The sequence below is a fragment of the Garra rufa genome, chromosome 19, assembly GCF_049309525.1.
Source record: "Garra rufa chromosome 19, GarRuf1.0, whole genome shotgun sequence".
NCBI lineage: Eukaryota > Metazoa > Chordata > Actinopteri > Cypriniformes > Cyprinidae > Garra > Garra rufa.
The window spans coordinates 28766651-28782298 of record NC_133379.1 but is presented as its reverse complement, the minus strand read 5'-3'; the positions used below and the strand labels follow the sequence as shown (position 1 = coordinate 28782298).

Below are 15648 nucleotides of genomic sequence, written 5' to 3'. Positions count from 1 at the left end.
TGACAGAACAGAAACTGAGCTTCCTGTGCCAAAAGGAAGAGAAAAGACAGCAGCAGCAGCAGCGACGGCGGTGGCGGTGGCGGCGGCAGACACCCTCAGTAAAGCACACCAGCTCTAGATACCAGCCCAATACAATTCCCCTGCTGAATGTTGCGATGGAGAGCTGTATATTCACAGGAAAATGTGACGGTGCTGAATATAAGGACTGCAGTGAAGGCTCCTGTGGATAATACAAAATGAAAATACTTGTTCGGTTGCATTCAGGGTTATACATGCTGAAAATGAGACCTTTAAATGACTTGGCAAAATAACCTGTAGAGATCAAGGAGGTCTTTAATACTAGGAGAAAGATGTCTGTTCATTTCCATTTATCTCAATGGCAGTTGCTTGGCAATGCTCGACCATCTTTGCTCATGGTCCCTCAGTTCTGCTGCCAGGATGTTTTGGGCCAATGTGAATACTTCTAGTACTTTTAACTACATAGATTTCTCTGTCAAATAAATTTCGAACTTCGAATGCTGAAATGCACCAGTTTCCACTAAATATTAAGCAGCACAACTGTTTTGAACATTCATAATAATAATACATGTTTCTTGAGCACCAAATCAGCATATTAGAATGATTTCTGAGAATCATGTGACACTAAAGAATGGAGTAATGATGCTGAAAATTTTGCCATTTCAGAAATAAATAATATTTGATAAGATATTAAAATAGAAACATTGTTTTACTGTATTTTTTGTGAATAAATTTTAATAGTTTGGGATCAGTACGTTTTTTAATGTTTTTTTTTTTTTTAAGAATTCTCTTATGCTCATCAAGGCTGGATTTACAGTAATATTGTAAAAAAAAATATTATTGCCGTTTAAAATAATGTTTTTTTTTTTCGTCAATATATTTTGAAATATAATTTAAAAGCTGAATTTTCAGCATCATTACTCCAGTCTTCAGTGTCACATGATTCTTCAAAAATCATTCTAATATGCTGATTTATTATCAATGTTGAAAACAGTTGTGCTGCTTAATATTTTTTTTGGACCTATGATTCTTTTTTCAGGATTTTTTTGATGAATAATAAGTTAAAAAGAAAAGCATTTATTCAAAATAGAAATCTTACAAGTACAAGTCTTTGCGATCACTTTTTTATTAATTTAACACATCCTTGGTGAATAAAAGTATTATTTCTTTCAAAAATAAAAGAAAGAATAAAAATTTACTGACCACAAACTTTTAAATGGTAGTTACGGAAGCCTGTTTCTGCCACTGAATTTTTTTTTTTTTTAAGTTTTTTGCAAATTGCAACTTATCTTACAATTCTGAATTTTTTTCTCAGAATTGTGAGATATAAACTCACAATTGCGAGTTATAAAGTCATAATTGTGATATATAAACTTGCAATTCTGAAAAATAAAGTCGCAATTGCGTAATATAAAGTCAAAATTCCAAGATATAAACTTGTAATTCTGAGAAATTAAGAATTGTGAGATATATCTCACAGTTCTGAGAAAAAAAAACTAAAAAAGAATTGTGAGATGTAAACTCGCAATTGCGAGAAAAAGGTCAGAATTGTGAGATAAAAAGTCGCAATTACTTGCTACCACCACCATGCTTGACTGTAGGCAAGACACAATTTTCTTGTTACTTCTCACCAGAGCATCACCACACATGCTGGACACCATCTGCGCCAAACAAGTTTATCTCATCAGACCACAGGACATGGTTTCGGTAATTTAAGCTCTTGGACAGGTTGTCTTCAGCAAACTGTTTGCAGACTTTCTTGTGAGTTTCTGGGATGATGCCCATGCAACCCAACTTTGTTGTGTGCAGCATATGGTTTGAGCACTGACAAGCTGACTTTCTACTTCTGCAACCTTTAAAGCAATACTGGCAGCACTAATGCATCTGTTTTTTGAAGCCAGGTTCTGCACCTGACACAGAGAAGGAGTACTCAAATTCGTTAATTGGCCCTTTAGGAGGCCTATTCTGAATGGAACCTGTCTTGGAAAACCTCTGTTTGACTCTGGCCACTGTACTGTAACTCAGTTTCAGAGTGTTACTGAACCTCTAATAACCTTGGCCATCTTTGTGGAGAGCAACAATTCCAATTCTCAAATCTTCAGAGATTTCTTTGCCATGAGGTGTCATGTTGACCATCCAGTGGTCAGTATGACAGAATTGTATTCAAAGCACTCAAATGTAACTCTAATACAAGATACACAAGTTTGTAAGGTCCTGTCAAGCAGACAAAAACATGAACATGATGAATAGGACATGTGGCTTTTCATGGTTAAAATACATAATGCTGTTAGCAGTTTGGGTGTACTCACTTTTGTTGCCAGCTATTTCGACAGCTATGGCTGTATGTTGAGTTTTCATTTATTTTACTTTCATTTTTGTAGTATTGTCCCTTGAGAATACATACTAAAATAGTTTCTGAAATGTAAGGGCTGTACTCACTTTTGTGAGATATTGTATATCTAAAATCATTCAACAATTCTAGTACTGGTAAAACATTAAATATTTTATAATAAATATTAAACCAGATGGTGTAGTTACTACAGCTCTAAATTCATCAAGTGCCAAATAACAGTTCATAAATAAATAATTAAATAAAGAGACAATACACTTTAATTACTTTACTAGGAACTGCTGGTTTAAATTGTAATCTGACTCTGTGTTTTTATCTGAAGAGATGCAAGTGAATGAAATCAAAGACAAAGTGCTCTTCTAAAGTGACTGTCTAATAATGACGGAAGTGTTTGTGTTTTCATACACGCACAGCTGTCTTCTGATCTTTTTATGCTGGCAAATTGTGTGATGTGTTATTTGCATTACAGTAAGACACCAAACTGACTGTGTTGATATACTGGCTAATATACAAATGAAAAAAAAATAGACCTTGCAGCAAATTTCGCCATCTTAAGGACTAAAAAAATTTTTTTTAAAGAAAAACAGGCAAAATACAGAATCATAGTCTGTAAGACATATTTATGGCTGGTACATTTTCTCAATTCATTGCTATTGGCAAGAAGATATGTACACACCACCTCAGATACAGATTCTGTCGCATCCAATTCCGCCCCCAGGGATGCAGCCAAGAAACTGGAACCTTCCAGCGCTCGTCTACAGATACTCGGAGGACTCGAGACACCGAAGCCGAGTTTGGAAGCAAACGACAAGAAGCTTGAGTGTGACTGCTCGGACAAAGTGCTGCCACCGAGGAAACTGTTTCACTGGAGGCACTGCTGACTTTAAATAAACCATATAAATCATCATTTCAGGCCCCGGACAGAGACAGAGTGTGTGTGTACAGACAAAGGAAAGTAGAAAACAGTAAAGCATGACTAACGATTATGAATGTGTGGCATATGGAGCACGCTGGAGTTGATGCCAGTGTTGTGTGTGGCCTTACAGGAAGAACATAGACCCTGGCATATGTGATAGCAAACCCATTGTGTCTGATGCTTCCATTAGAGTAGATGGAAGAAAATCTCCCACAAACCAACCAAATGTGACATCCTGTCATGGATGCCAAAGACCTTGAGGCCATGGATTAACTATGAAGCCCAGATACACATCTATAGCGCTTCCAAAACCCTGCTTTATTCCTCTCTGGAGTGGCTCTAATACACACTTGGCTTCTTCGCAGAGTTTGGGTTATTCTTTTCGTATTGTGCATGTAAACATACAGACATCTTGTATTCCTGAACTTGCGCCAAGTTCTGTGCCAGCTATGAACTGCTGAAATGTATGAGCATCCATCAGAAAACGGAGCTCTTCCGCATCCTGTGCTGGTTCTAAGCGGAATTCTGCTCCTTGTGATTACATGCATCGCTGGGAACGTCTTATTTGATTTGTTCATGTAATATTAAAAACATTATGTTTGACAAGCACTCAGGCTGACGCAATGTCAACATACCAGTGCTGCCAATGTTTTCTAAAAATGATGATAGTAAGACATTTTTATTAACCTGGTTGTTTGCAGCTCAGCTATGTTGTTACATATTATATATTTTAGGATTCAGGATTATTCAAGATTATTACATATTCTTTTCTGTAGCAGAATTAATATTGAAGCACAAATTTATGCATATGTCGTAATTATGAAATCATTTTTTCACTTAACGAAAAGTGATATAGATTATATACAAGTTATAACTGTTATACCTAAATGCTGAAAAACATTTGTTCTTAAATAAATGGTGATTAAAAGCTAATTCATATGTACACTGCAAAGCTAAAAAAATAAATAAATAAAATTAATTATAAAGAATAAATTGCTCAAAATATCAAATTAAATTTAAAAAACTCAAATGTTTTTATCAACAACCATAAATGAACAAAATGAAATAATTATAAAGAAAGGATAAAAGATTAAAAATATCAAATGTATATATATGGGTGTAATTCATATGTAAACTGAAAATAATAATAGTAATACAAATTTCAAAAATGTAAAAATTGAACTAAATTAAAAAATCTAATGTTTTTATCAACAAAAGTAAATTAATAAAACAAATAAAGGATAAAATAATAAAAAATATAAAAAATAAACACAGTATACATGTAATATACTATATATAGCAGTATAAAATTATGCTACTACTATTATAATGTGTTTGACCTCGAAAAGATCCAAGCTTCCATCCAAGAAAGAAAAAATTTTCACTTCATCTTTTTCCCCCTCTTTCCTTCATCCTTTAATTCCTGGTCCCAACACATTCATGTGCTCTTTGCTTTCCAAGCAGGCTCTCATCTTCATCCCTGCTGTACTTTTCTCGCCAGATTCAGAGTTGGAGGGCCCCTAGACTCTGAGAGAGTCAGTGGCGGCTTTGCTCGCCCGTGGTCCTCATCCCCTTTCTTTTCCTGTTCCAGCATTTGGAGATTGGTGCATGTGTCAGTGCCGGGATCTGGCTTGTGGCTTGTTGCAGAGTGGCAGTGGAGAGTTCTGAGAGAGATTTGGAGAACCAAATCGGTGTCTCACAACAGTAACAATGTCCCAGTGTCTGGATCTGTACGCCCAGTGATGGCACATCCAAAGTGTCCTCGCTCTCCCAGGGCTTGGCAGAGACCAACAGATCTGATCCCTCTCCTAGTGCTGGCAGCCGTTGGGCTGCAGCTGTGTGTTTGCGTGTGTGAATATTGTCCGACTGTTAGCTTTTGAGCTCTTTAAGCAGTCGGAGGTCTGTGCCATCCCTGTGAGCCTTCTGATCCTGTAGACACATGCGAGTATGTGAGTTTATAGGGCCACTTCAAGGATTAAAAACCACAGATGACCACATGGACGGACAATGCCTGTTGGTGCCACGTCCGGGAAGCATTTCAAACTTTAGAAAAGCTGTATTTGGGTGATGTGACTAGGGATGAAACGGTTACCAGTTTGACAATAAACAAAAATAAAACATCCGACAGTTTGTATTACTGCTTTATATTTGAATTAAAAACATATTTAATTACTGTAATTTTCTAAGGCCACATACACACTGTAAAGTTTATGGAGTGACAACGGCATTTATAGTCAAGCCCGAAATTATTCATACCTTTGGACTTAAAGTTACTTTTTTATTCAACCAGCTAGATTTTTTTGACCGAAAATGACACAGGCTTCTCTAAAAAGATAATAAGATGATGTACAAGAGGCATCATTGTGGAAAAAAATATTTCTCAGCTTTTATTTACCTTTGAACAAAAAGTGGCATGTCCAAAATTATTCATGCCCTTTGCAAACTGTCACAGTCTATGGGAAAATCCAAAGTTCTATACCATTCCAAATAGTCCAGGCTGTTCTAAAGCATCCTATTTACCCTGATTCATTGGGAACAGCTGTTTTAATTAATTCAACAGGTGAAAAACAGAAGCTCTCTGCTGTTGGTTTGTGGACAGTCATGGCTAAGACAAAGGAGCTCACTGAGGACCTGCGGCTGTGCATTGTGGCTGCTCACAAGTCAAGAAAGGGCTATAAGACCATATCTAAATTTTTTTAAGTTTCAGTGGCTACAGTGCAAAGTATTATTAAAAAATACAAGACGATCCGCACTGTGAAAAATTTTAGAGGACATGGTCGGAAGCCAAAAGTGACACCTGTGCTGGCCAGGAGGATAGTGAGAGAGGTGAAAAAGATTCCAAGGATCACCACCAAGGCCATCCTGATGAATAGGTGCTCTGCTGGTGGCAACATCTCTAGGCAGACAGTCCAATGAACACTGCACACCGCTGGGTTCCACGGATGCAGACCAAGGAGGACATCACTTCTCCAGATAAGGCACACAAAAGCCCGCTGGGCCTTTGCAAATGCTCATCTGGACAAAGAAGAAGACTTCTGTTCTTCTGTTTTACGGTCAGATGAAACAAAAATGTAATTGTTTGGCCACAATGATGTAGCCAAAGGAGAAGCCTTCAACCCTAAGAACACCATCCCCACTGTCAAACATGGTGGTAGAAACCTAATGTTTTGGGGGTGTTTTTTAGCCGGTGGACCAGGGAACCTAATCACAGTAAACGGCACCATGAAAAAGGAGCAATACATCAAAATTCTCAACAACAACATCAGGCAGTCTGCAGAGAAACTTGGCCTTGGGCACCAGTGGACATTTCAGCACGACAACGACCCAAAACACACAGCAAAAGTGGTGAAGAAATGGTTAGCAGACAAAAACATTAACATTTTGCAGTGGCCCAGCCAGAGTCCTGACTTAAATTCAATTGAGAATCTGTGGAGGGAGCTAAAGATCAGGTTGATAGCAAGAAGAACCTCCAACCTGAAAGAGTTGGAGCTCATTGCTAAAGATAAATAGGCCAAAAATACCAGTGGAGACATGCAAAAAGCTGGTCAGCAATTATAGGAAGCGTTTGATTGCTGTAATAGCCAATAAAGGCTTTTCTATTAATTATTGAGAAGGGTATGAATAATTTTGGACACTTTTTGTTCAAATGTAAATAAAAGCTGAGAATCATATTGTCTTTTGGGAGAAGCCTGTGTCATTTCCGGTCAAAAAAAAACCTTGCTGATTGAATAAAAGTAACTATAAGTCAGAATTTGCCAGGGGTATGAATAATTTTGGGCTTGACTGTAAATAAGAAGTGAATCTATAGTTCATATGTGAAATTATAGTTTTTTGTGTGTACGGAACTGAACTCACTTTTGAAACTGCGATGAACAAATAAAATATTACAGCAACTAAAGACTTCTTATATTTGGTGATTTTAACTAAACCACCCCCAACAGAGCCAGTGTGTTTTGTTTATGTTTAGAAGGCTACTTCTAAGAGTGCGCTCTTTAAGTGTCGCCATGTCCACTTATTATAAGTAAATAAGTGTGTTTGGGCTTTCGGCTCATTAAGTGATCCAGTTTCTGTGAGTTAATGAAGTAGGTTGCTATACTATATTTTTGCATGCTGCTTACTTCCACGATAACGCATTTGATGTCAAAATGGACTATTTTATCGATGTCTCTACTACCTTTCTGGGCCTTGAATGTGTCAGATACATTTCTGTCTACGCAGGGTCAGAAAGCTCTCGGATTTCATCAAAAATACCTTAATTTGTCACTGAAAAAATGTTCAAAAGCCCTTTCAGACAGTCTGAGCGCATTCTGTAGTATCTTGACTGACAGTGCAACTGCTAATCCTGAATCAAAGCCTTTTGTTAACAAGTCTGTGAGTCTAAACACTCACTGTTTATAATCCTGGATTGCAGCTACAGCTTATTTTGCTGTTGTTCGCACGTTCACGTATAGCACATTCGGCCCTGAGGATTGGTAAGGGCATGCATATTCTTTTTCCTTCCTCCGTCTCTTTTAAACTCCCTCTCCTCTGTTTTTGTCCATTGTCTTTGTCCTTCCTGGATCTCAATGCATCTTGTCTTGTGTCGGTCTTTCTCCGTCGGCGGTAGATGATATAGCACAGTGGGCTAGCTGTGATCTTAATGCAGAATGCTGGACGTCGATCCCTCTTGTAGTCGCCAAACAGCAGGTGAGGACCATCTCAACCTCCATCTCTTGCTGTGTCCCTCTTTCCCTCCCTCTGTAGTTGCCTTCCAAGTGTCTTCTCTTATCTATCTCCTGTTTACCCATCAGCCCACTGGATGTTCACCATACAGTGACCTTTTAAAGAGACCGTTCAAACAAAAAAAGGAAAATTCTGGTATCATTTACTTAAACCTGTCTACTGCTTATACTGCTGTTTTGTAATACTTTTAATCAAAATACGCTGTGTGAACATTCTTCAAAACATCATTTTAGAGACCTGAAGCAACATGTGGGTGCTCCTTTGACTCTTTTCCTCCTAAACTTCTTGCATCCTCTCATCCTCTTAAATCTCTTTAATGTCACACTTTCTTTCTTTTATTTCTCCCTCACCCTCCATCCTTCTCCGCCCATTCCTCTATCCGACTCCTTAAATCTCTCCTTTGGCAGATCTCTATCGTTATCGCGCTCCTAATAAATCTCTCCACCTCTCTCTTTTCTTTTTTTGCTCTGAGTCTGTCTATCTTTCTTTCTCAGTGGTAGTAGGATCAGAGGCTTTAGCCGTGTGATCTGTATTGATCAGTGAGCAGTGGGGTTATGCTGCTCTGGCTGACTGTTGCTCTGCACTGCCCTGCCCTCCTGCTCTCTTCCAGCCCATTTCCATCACCATGACAACAGGCTCAGCGTTGGCCGGTGAGGTACTTCCTGTGGCGGCTTAAAGAAGATTTCTTTAATTTTTTAGATATCTACACACACGTTCACATCTTTCTTTCTTCAGTTGAAAAGAAATTGATGTTTTTGAGGAAAATTTTCCAGGATTTTTCTTCATATAGTGGACTTCAATGGGGATCAGTGGGTTGAAGTTCCAAATTGCAGTTTCAAAGGGCTCTACACAATCCCAGCTGAGGAATAAGGGTCTCATCTAGTGAAACAACTGGTCATTTTCTAAAAAAAAAAAATACCATTTTGTATACTTTTTAACCACAAATACTCATCTTGCACTATCTCTGCGTCCACAAATTCATGCAATACGTTGTCACGTTGGTACCAACTCAGTGTTTACAAAGCAAACGCACAAAGAAAGTCAATTGGCCTTTACAAAAAAGTAAAAAAAGTGATGTCGGATGATTTTAAAGATGGAGAAAATGAGATGGAGTTTTCTGCCCTACCCCACCTACACAGACGAAGAACTAACCACACTTGAAGTGTTAATGTTGACAGCAAATTTTGATTTAGTCTTAGTCATAGCATTTTGATTAAAATGCTATTTAGTTTTAGTCATCTGAATTGTAGTTTTAGTCTACTAAATCTACAGTAGATTTAAGCCTGGCTCACACTACAGGAGTTTTAGCCCGATTTTGCCCCGATTTTCGCCTCTTGTCAAGCACCTCGATCGGCCCCGATGTTCTACGCAGATTATCTGGTAATGTGAGGCGTTCAAAGATCGAATCTTGCACCTCCCGATCTGCAAGCACACAGATCGGGGCTGCCCCGATTTATATCAAACATGTTTGATATTTAAGATTTAAAATCGGGATGATGACGGCTTTGTGCTTAAATCAGTACAGGCTACTTTCACAACAGCCAATGCGCGAGCGCAAAACAGCTGCTGTAAGGGTCCACTGGATAGTGGAGATGGAGGAAACTGCTTCTTCAATTTTTGTAGTAACACTGTCTGTCTGTATAATGTGTCGAATACGTACCACTAATGTAAAGAGAAATAGGAGCTCTGCTGAGGTGAAATCGTATTAGTTTTGAATAGGGCTGTGACTGTGGCAGAGTTTTACCAAGTGGCGCGGTGTTTTATAAATGTATATAAATTATAACGTGTGCATATATAGGCCTAAAATACATATGCATATATTTTTGGAACACTTTCTGTTTGTTAAATTCAAGTTTTTGTTTTTTTAAAATAACAACCAATTGCGGCCAGCGGCAGACAGATCTATTTTTTTATTTAGAAAAATGTCTTCTTTTCAATGAAATGCAAATGATTATATAGGCTTATTATGGATTCTTTATAACAACTTCTTCACCTCATTCTTTCAAGCAGACATATTTATTTACATAAATTTAGATTAATCTTTATCAGGGCTACTAAAGTGTTTTATTTGATTTAGAGCAGTGAGTGATTTTCTGTCTTTCTTTTGTTGCTTGATTAACATCAATGCCACAAACAATAGCAAAATTAGGCTGCTGTCCCTTTAAAACCGATTGCAATGTACTGATACACATCCGATATTCGTCCAGCTGTTTACCTAAGATGTAATCGAATGTGTTTACCTGAATGCTCATCAAAACTGACAATTTGACATCGTTTTGTGTGCATTTCTCCATTCATGAGACACAAAAGAGTACTCATGCACTGTGTGAGAGGCGCTGCTTCGATGCCTACTGAATTGAGTTCTCTTTTGCGTCGTCAAATTTATCTATTTGTCTGCTCTTCTCTTGCTTCCAGATATTGACATTTGCTGCATGTCTCATAAAATGTTCAAAAATGTGTGCTAGCTTATGTCCTGCCATATAGATCAATAGGCTATGATACAGTTCTAATGTACGCATCTAACCTCCTAACCACACAGCAGATTCATTCTGAATGAATACCTTCCCAAATCGTCCCTCCATAACATTTTTACCTAGTGTTAATCATTGACGAAAATGTCAATAGATTTTTGTCATAGTTTCGTCAAAGTTTTTGTTTCATTATCGTCTCAATTTCATCAGTGAAAAAATGTTGTTGACAAAAATGACGGAATTAACACTGCGCACTTGACCTTTCCAACATGAGTATGTAATGGATGAAGTCTTAGATGCACATCGCAGAGCTAGTGCAAGATGAGCATTTGTGGTTAAAATGTACAGAATTTTTTATTATTTTTTAGAAAGTGACCAGTAATTTTACTAGTCGTGTAGAGCTCTTTGAATCTGAATTGAAAGGATTTTCAACTCATTGTCCACTATTGAAATCCACTATATGGAGAACAATCTTGGGAAGTTTTCCTTAAAACCTTAATTTCTTTTCGACTGAAGAAAGAAAGACATGAACATCTTGGATGAAATGGGGGTGAGCACATTATCAGGAAATTAAATTCAGGAGTGAACTAATCCTTTAAAAAGAACAGATTCAAAGGAATCATTTGTTCATTGATTTGGCTGTAAACTTCAACTTACTGGTAGCTGTTCTTGTGCTAACAGCTCTATTGAAAGGAAGTTATCAGAGAATAAGGGTGTAATTTGGGTCTGCTACTCTAATAGACTTGGAATACAGCAGCTGACTGGTAAGTAATGACAGAATTTTCATTTTTGGGTGAACAATTCCTGCAGTCATTTGCTATCAATTGCAGCCATGATGATTATCACCCCTGGCAACACGAGCAACTGACATCTCACAGGCGCTGCAGCTCACGGAGCCCTATCAAATACATTTTCATGAAGCGGCAGCATAAAAGCCAACACAGTCCTCATAATTATTAAACAAACCAGCACATTTTATCAAGCACAGGTGCACAAATGTGCGATAATGCACACTCACACTGAACTCATAACGACTGAATTATGAATCGTTGACAGCACGGTGAACCGCCAATGCCTGAGGTGTGTCTGCAAGGTCACACACCTGAGCCCTAATCGACCCACAGATGATCTTCAGTCATCACCCTAGGAAAACACTCATTGTCATCATTGTACAGTTCTAACAATGCTCATTCTGTCCAACAAAATGTGACTTCCAATCAAAATTTGTTCTTTTTTCGTTTTACCTTTAGGCAGAAGTGGGCCTTTAAACTACAGAATACTTATAATTCAGAGGAACCTCCATCTTTTTTAAGTTCCGCAGAAGGAAGTTACAGGTCATATAGTTTTAGGATGACACAAGGGTGAGTTAAAAGGATGCAAAAATGAAAATTACCCCATGATTAACCGCTTAAGCCATCCTAGGTGTGTATGACTTTCCTCTTTCAGAAGAATCGGAGTTATATTAAAAAATGTCCTTTTCCAAGCTTTATTGAGGCAGTGAATGGGGTTGGACAGATGTGACAGCACGTGTCCTGTGAAAAATCTCAGGATCAAAAGCGTGTGTAAACTTTATTGAGATTGGGACATATCAACCAGTAGCCTAATTTCATTTCCAGTAACGGAGAAAGTTTGAATAAATGCTATGCGATTTATGACAGAATAGTCCCAAAACTGATAGTTTTATTTTTTTCCTCACGTGTCTCACCTTTAGTAACAACGAAATGGATACATTTCAAACGAAAAAGACATGGAAAACTTAAATGAAAATCTGTGTGCACATTTCTGGGTAAAAATGAAAGCCCTTCAACTGACACCTTAAAACGGGAAGCATCGCCAGATTCAAAACAGCAACAGAAGTTAAAAGCTCATCCACAGTTTGGTAAATGTTAGCAACATCTTTAAGTTAAGGTCATTGCACACCCAAAATTTTCATATGCGTTTTTTTTTTTCCGTATTTGTTATTCTTTCCTATTAAAATGATTGCTACAGATGCGAAAACGCAGAAAATCAAACCTGATCTGGTATAGGCATTGTTTTGATGCATATCCAAAAAAGATTTTTTTTCTTGCCTCCCCGACTCAAGAGTCAAATGTCGCCCATGATGGTTAGATACTCTTTACTGGACTTCAAAATCCCAAAAGCCATTTACTGCCATTATAAAGCTCGGAAGAGCCAGGACATTTTTTAATATAACTCTGATTGTATTCGTCTAAAAGAAAAAAGTCATATACACCTAGGATGGCTTGAGGGTGAGTAAATCATGGGGTAATTTTCATTTTTGGGTGAACTATTCCTTTAATAGCATTTTTGAATCCCTAAAAATCTCCTTTTCATAGAGTAAAAATAAGAAGATACAGACTTCATATCTTCCCATTGTGATTTAACCTTGAGGCAGAAAATGGCCTTCATACTATACTACAAAACATTCCAATTCAGTGTTTTTTTAATTTTGTTGTTGTTGTTTTTTTTTTATACGATTTGCAGAATAAAGTTACAGGTCATACAGGTTTGGGATGACATGAGTGTGAGAAAATGATGACAATTTTCATTTTTTGGGAAAACTATCCTTCAACATCTACAATGCAATTTTAGTAGCAGATTTCAAAGCTCATGTTTATAATACAACAGTGCTGCATTAGTAGCAAACAGAGCTGTGAATGATGCTGGGAGGTGATTATACTGTCCTGCTTGTGCGTGATTCTGTTCGTATGCCAGAGAATCGCAGTGGTGTCCAGTCCTGTTAGCCAGCTCTGCTGTGACTATGTGTTTGGCCACAGGAAGGAAACAGAGCTGGCTAATTCTGAAACAGACCTGCAAGCTGGCCGCTCTTCCTGACGGCGTTCATCAAACATGAGGCAGTAAAGCCGGAGCTTTCCTTTTACGTCTCTATTAATGCCTGCGATTCTTTGTTCTGGAATCTGAGCCAAGCACAAACGCATAAAATTAGACAAACAAACAAACCCAGGGTGATATTTACAGTACAGTAAACGACACTGTTTCACGGTTCACCGCCAGTGCCACTGATTCACGTAAAGCCGTTTTTACCTGCATCAGGCAGATAAAATGGGATTATTTATGTGTATATGTATGCCCACATCAACCTCGGCCTGTCCCGCAGTGCGGTTTTACAGTCTTTACCAGTCTTCACAAAAGTGCACCATTTCAAAAGTACTGACAGATTTACCAACCATCCATCCGTGAGCGATTCCATTCAGCCCAGCAGGACAAATAATCCAAGCAGGCACACAGGCAGTCCAAGGACACCGCGGCTCCTTCTCTCCGAGTTTGATTTATCGGCTTTGCCGCCGGAGAGATGCGATCGGAGCGTATCTCTGCTGGACCGAGGGAGCCCGGTCTTAATCAACGGAGCCTCACAGATGTACAGAGATGATTAGGCAGTCCAACAACCCGCTGAGACTCAATGGTCAATGCCGGGCACGGATAGAAGATCTCTGTAAGTGTGCTAAGAGGAAGCTGAGATAGCAAGCTGGGCGCATGCAACATCACATTTGAGGTGGATGTTTATTTTAGCAGATGATCCGAGATCAGCCTTGGGGCTTGCAGCGTGTGAGCTGATGTAAGATTTGTAAGCAGTAGGTTCCTTCTAGTTTACAACAGGGTGGTGTGGTCTAGTGGTTACAGATCTGGGATGATAACCAGAAGGCCGTTGGTTTGAGCCCCACAAGGGCTAATCCATAATCACTACTGTGCCTGTGGCAAGGCACTTAAACCCATGTAGCTCCAGGGGGATTTTCCTTATTATAAGTGCACCATAAGACCTGTTTCACACCGCAGCGTGAGCAAAAATGTAGCATAATTACAACAGTAAGCTCTATGAAGAAGTTACCACAAACTATCGTCATCAAATCTAATTTAACACCACATTTTAATCCAAATTATAATTTATCAACATAGAACAGAAGCCAAATCCCCAAGTGTAGCAACAACTGTCTTCAAATATGCCCCCTAATGGCAGTAATAACAAATTTTGAGTTGTTTGCAAACACACTTTCATGCATACAGATCAGTAATTGGTTTCAGAACAGATTCTATTTGAGTCTTATGAAGCAAAAAGGCAACAGCATTTACTCTCTGCTTATTGATTATGCTGGTATGAATTAATAGCTAAGCAGATACACCATAAATTAAAAATGTGGGTGAAAAAAGTATAAACATTAATATTTTTAAATATTATTACAGTTTAAAATGTCATTTGTTCCTGTGATGGCAAAGCTGGATTTTCAGCAGCCATTATTTCAGTCTTCAGTATCACATAATTCCATTCCACAAATGTCCTTATTATTATTAATAATACAGTTGAAAAACAGTTGTGCTGCCTAAAGGGAACCCTGGATACTAAGGCTTGTAAGGCTTAATATAACATAAATGATGTCTCTTACTGAAATATGTAGTAGAAAACCCATGAAAGATTTATGTGTTTTTAAAAAATCTACATGGTTTTATGCATTTTTTGGACTATTGGACTATTATTTCGATTATGTAAAATGGTTGCACTCGTTGAGCTACTTGGTGCTACCTGTTGCTATTTCTAATGCAACACAACTTGGAATACACAACTTAAAATTTTGATACGATGACCACAGCTACTGAAAAACAGCTACTTCTTCAGTGGCCATGGCATCATGACAAGCGTCAGCATGTTTACATCCTGACAGGATGGCATCTAGCATTTCTTTTCTTTGCCGTTTGTAAGCTTTTTCAGTAGTTGTGGTCTACTAAAAGCCTCAAATGATTCAGGGCTGAAGTTTAGAGAACAAAGACACAGGTCTTTAGAAAGTTTTATTCGTCCTCAGGCATCTTCCCATTCTTTTCTCCTCTTCTTATCTCTAGGAAAGCAGTGAAGACTTGCACCTCTTGTTGCCCTTCGACTAAAAAAATTTACAACTAAAAGCCGGACAGTGTGGCATTATATCTGTATTATATATTTTTTCAGAGATGTATATTTCAACAGGTAGCACCAGTAGCTCACAGAGTGCAACCATTTTACGTCATTGAAATAATGGCGCGCCCCATAGTCACATTTTTCTGCTACATATTTAAGTAAGAAACATCTTTTTCTGTTATATTAAGCCATACATGTCTTAATACCCGGGATACCCTTTAACATTTTCAGGATTCTTTGATGAATTCAAAAGAACAGCATTTATTTT

General features: G+C 38.1%; 1 protein-coding gene across 1 annotated transcript in view; it reads right to left on the bottom strand.

The window, feature by feature from the left end:
• The window catches only part of unc5da (unc-5 netrin receptor Da), a 264333-nt gene that overhangs the window by 68641 nt on the left and 180044 nt on the right, over positions 1-15648 (bottom strand). The window lies entirely within an intron of this gene.